We start from the raw sequence: 5,000 nt of genomic DNA, 5'->3' as shown, positions 1-5,000 counted from the left end.
GACTGGTACTCATTTTGTCAACCCTGAAAGAATGAAAGGCAGAGTCGACCTCTGTAGAATTTGAACTCAGATGTGAAAATGGAAGGAATGCTGCAAAGCAGTGATAATATTAATGTTACAGGAGATGGTGGCAATGATGATAGTGTAAATGACCACAAGATGATAATAATTTTGCTGAGAATGATGATGATGATGATGATGATGATGATATGGAGGAGGGACGGAAGAGGATGTACCCACATCTGGAAGAAGCCAAAGTAGTGGATAGGATTAGAACAGGTGCTGGGAAATTATCTTCTTCATCAAATCTCATATAATTTGGTTAGACCTATCCTAGTGACACAACACTCAACAAACACAATGATGCATGCATATCTCATTATATAAACATATACATGCCTGAATATGCATACACATATATATATGCATATATTATATATGTGTGTGTGTGTGTGTGTATGTGTGTGTGAGTGTCTATGCATGTATGTATTTATATAATATAAAAATTATATATTTAAAATTTGGCAAAATATCTCTGAATACTGTGTATCATTTTTTGAATTTACAACTTTATAACTTGTTTGGGGATAGGGGTTGAAAATTACCAATAAGGTATATATAAATATATTAATTGAAGTGTACAGAATTATATAGCCACAATATACTGCGATTAACATTACAGATATATATGAGTGCAATTTTTCCTGACTTATGGACTCTTAAATAGCTTACACACACACGTATTTTATGTATGTATGTATGTATGTGATGATGGTATGTATATATATATGTAATATGTGTATATATTATATATATATATATATATACATATATATGAAACTAGACTAGATAAAGACTCAGGTGAGATTTCTTTTGAATGAGTGAAATCTTCTATTAAATTAAGCTATGTGATATATGTGGTTAGATGTATATATATATATATATATATATATATATCATATATATGATATATATATATATATATATATATATATATATATATATATATTATATATATATATATATATATATATATATATATAGCACATCATATGGCACTGCATGTGTTAAGTAGTTTGTTTTATCCCTACATAGTTCCAGGTTCAGGCCTACTGCATGACATCTAGATCAAGTGTCTTCAACTAAAGCCCTTAGCCAACTCAAGACAAAATCTGCCAAAAGAATATTTTATTACACTTGGCTAAGATCTTCCAATGGATGTTGTAACTGACGCCTTTATCAATAATCACATCATGAGCTTCAGGCACTGGGATAAAAGGAAAACGACCAAATTATCCAATCATATATGGTCCTTAAAAGATAAAGGTGTCAGTTACAACATCCATTGGAAGATCTTAGCCAAGTGTAAGCCCTACACCAACAGCAGTGGAAAGACGGCTCATCTGGAAAAGCAGCTTAGACTCCGCTATATGTCTGAATTGAAGAACTGAACCATATAATAATAATAATAATAAACATTGTGTACAGTGCTCAGGTGCACTACAACTCATCTAAAGTGCATATATAATCAGGTGTAGTTTTGACGGATTTCGGAAAGCATGAGGGCCTTACAGGATGCAGTATCATGGCAGTCCAACAACTGATGCAGGCAGTTTATTCCTGCTTCAGCAACTCTGAGCGTGAAGAAATGTTTCCGAAAGTCATGAGAGCTGTGTTGCTAAATATTTGTTGTTTTTGGACTTGCTTTCTATATTGTGTCCATGTACAAGCTTTTTTATCTCTTTATACTTTTCACTTATATTTCTTATATATTTTTATATATATTTATATATTTTTTATACATATATTTTTTACATATTTATAGAGATATTGTTTTATAGGTTTATTGTTTATATATTTTTTACACATATTTTTTCTGTATTTTACCTTCCACTCTGCATTTTCCCTGTGTGTATATAGACGTGTATATGGAATTTTTTGTGTGCACGTGTAGATGTGTGTGTGTGTGTGGGTATGTGCATACATAGATGTGTGTGCATGTATGTGCATGGATGCGAATGTGTGCATATATAGACGTGTTTTACTCATATTCCTGTATTTTTGCCTTTAGCCCTGTTTTTTCTTGTGCATGTGTGTATATAGACATGTGTATGAACTTTTTTGTGCACATGTGTATGTGTGTGCGCATATAGATGTGTGGGGGTATGTGCATATATAGACATGTTTTACTCTTATTGCTTATTTTTTTTATACTTCTTTACACTTTTTTTCTGTATTGTTGCCCTTAGCCCTGTTTTTTCCTCTGCTTGTGCATATATAGATGTGTGTATGAACCTTTTTGGTGTGCGTGGATGTGTGTGGGATTGTATATATAGATATATATTATATCTTTTGGCGAATGGTGTGGGTGAGAATGTGCATGTTTCAAGTGAGGGTGGATGGGTGTATACTTATAGGAGCATGTACGTGGGTGTGCGGGCACGCATGTGTAGGTATGGATATGCACACTTACGCAAATATTATGAACATTTTTACCTTCTTACTTTTACTCCCGCCCCTCACTTAATGGTTATTCAAATAGCTCTTCTGTCTTAATAACGGTCAATCACACAGGAATTTCCCCTCATTTAACAGTCATTTTCATAGCAATTTTTCTGATGGCCGGATAACTGAAGAGATGGTGGCATGGATTTCTACCCCAACATCCAAAACTCAGAGTTTTATCATGGCTACCAAATAATTGTTGCATATTACATTTACAGATATATATATACATACATAAATAATAAAGTATATATATATATATATATATATATATATATATATATATATATAATGAAATGAAAAATCCAGGGAAATCCGTGAAGATTATATTCAGTAGATCCAGTGGTAATCTGGGTGGAGTGCTGGTATGTGAATGAGGAGAGGCTGAAAGTTCGGGAAGTGGTTCAGAATTGCAAGTCCAAAGAGTAGGAAGTTCATTCAGGTTTTTTTCCATTCTATCTGTTTATTTTCTCTTATTCCTTTCTTCTGAAGATCGTAGGCTCAAAAAGTAAAAGACTTTTTCATTTTTCCTGAGCATCAAACTAATACACTTGCTTGTTGTTCATACACCTGTCTTCATCTTTTGTTTTCCATAAATTTGAACTATATAATATATATATATATATATATATATATATATATATATATATATATATATATATTATATATATATATATACATATGTATGAATTATGAACATGTCAGTAAAATTAATTTTACCAATATGGTGGTTTTTATATGCTAGCCGCTGATATAATCATTTTAATGATTATATCCTCAATTTATACATGTGTGTATATAAGCTAGTTAGATAGATAGATTTATATATATATATGTTATGTGTGTCCGTGTGTGTGTATAGGTATTTGTGTGTATGAGGACCGTTTGTGTATGATCACAAAGCCTCTTGTAAGACTGCGTAGATTCTCTTGATATACGTCCTTCTATTCTAAATGTATTTGTCATGTGTTCAATGGCTGCCTGCCTTCCATCCCACCCCTGACCACTGATAAATGCAATGTGTCTCTATGTGAAACCCAGCTATGGATCTAAATCTCAAATTACCACACAGAAAGATATATAAACATAAATATAAATTATCCAGTTAATCTTGACAGATTGAATTGAATGTTTATCTATGCATGTCTCTCTCTCTCTCTCTTTCTGCCTGCTTGTTTGCCTCCATGGATGTATGTCTGCAATTAAGATGTGAAAATATTATATATACATCTGTATGTATGTGTGTGTTTGTCTGCATGTGTGCGTATGTATGTGTGTGTGCATGTGTGTGTGTATGCATACACACACACACACACATGCATGCACACAACCTAGCTGAGTACCCTGTTGTTGCCAGGTAATTTTCTCAATAGACTGCTTTGGCAAACTTTCCAAATACCACACCCACATAAGTTGGATTTTCTCTGTGTTGATGGGGAATTTTCAATTTTATTACCATCACATCCTGGCAAATGATGGGGGAAGCATTTTGTGAACAAAAATCTTTGAAAATTTGTGAATCTTCCCCTTCCCCACTTTTCAGATTGATTTCATTTAATATTTTTGTTTTACACTATTTTATAACAATGGGAGACACCTATTCAGTAAAAAAACAAAAATTTTTGAAAATTTATGATTTATTTCAAACCTCTCTCTCCCACTTAGTACTGATTTTGGCCATATATTTTTCTTTTTTTTTGCATTATGTACTTAAAAACAATGGAGAGAAGCCCTGTTGGTTAAAAAATAGTTTGGAAATCAGTGATCACTGTTACAATGTTCAGATCTTTTATTTGCAAACAGAAAATGAAATCCAATGTTAAAATGATAGAAACATTTAGAAAAACAATATTTCCTTAACACTACCCTCCTTTGTAAGTCCTAAAATTTCAGCTTTCTTTTTGAAATTTTTTAGTCATAGTTTTAAAATATCAAGAGTCCAAATCTACAATTTGTTTCTGTTTACAATTACAAAATAAAATTTCAGACAAAAAGGGAAATTTAGCTTTTGTTTCTAACACATCCCATGACCATCTGGTACCTTCCTTGTTTCTTTGTCACTCTGATATGTATTGATGTTTTTTAATATTTTTCTCTACATAAACACATTTTATAGAAGGTTAATGCAGAAGTAATGCTTTTGTTTAACCCAAAGGGGGCCACTGATGGGGTTTAAGCAACAACAAAGAAAAGTTGTAAATTATATTTTCAACTTCCGCCTCACACTAAGTGAGTCTGTGTGTGTGGGGGGGGAGGGGTGTAAGAAAAGACATTTACTTACAGAAAAGTATACTATAGGCACAGACATGGCTGTGTGGTAAATAGCGTGCTTACCAACCACTGTGTTCAATTCCACTGCATGTCACCTTGGGCAAGTGTCTTCTACTATAGCCTTTGGCTGACCAAAGCCTTGTGTAATGTGTGTGTGTGTGTGTGTGTGTGTGTGTGTGTGTGTATGTGTGTGTGCATGTGTATATGTTTTTGTGTCTGTGTTT

Source organism: Octopus sinensis, linkage group LG13, assembly GCF_006345805.1.
Source record: "Octopus sinensis linkage group LG13, ASM634580v1, whole genome shotgun sequence".
NCBI classification, from domain to species: Eukaryota; Metazoa; Mollusca; class Cephalopoda; order Octopoda; family Octopodidae; genus Octopus; species Octopus sinensis.
This window is presented reverse-complemented; position numbering follows the sequence as displayed.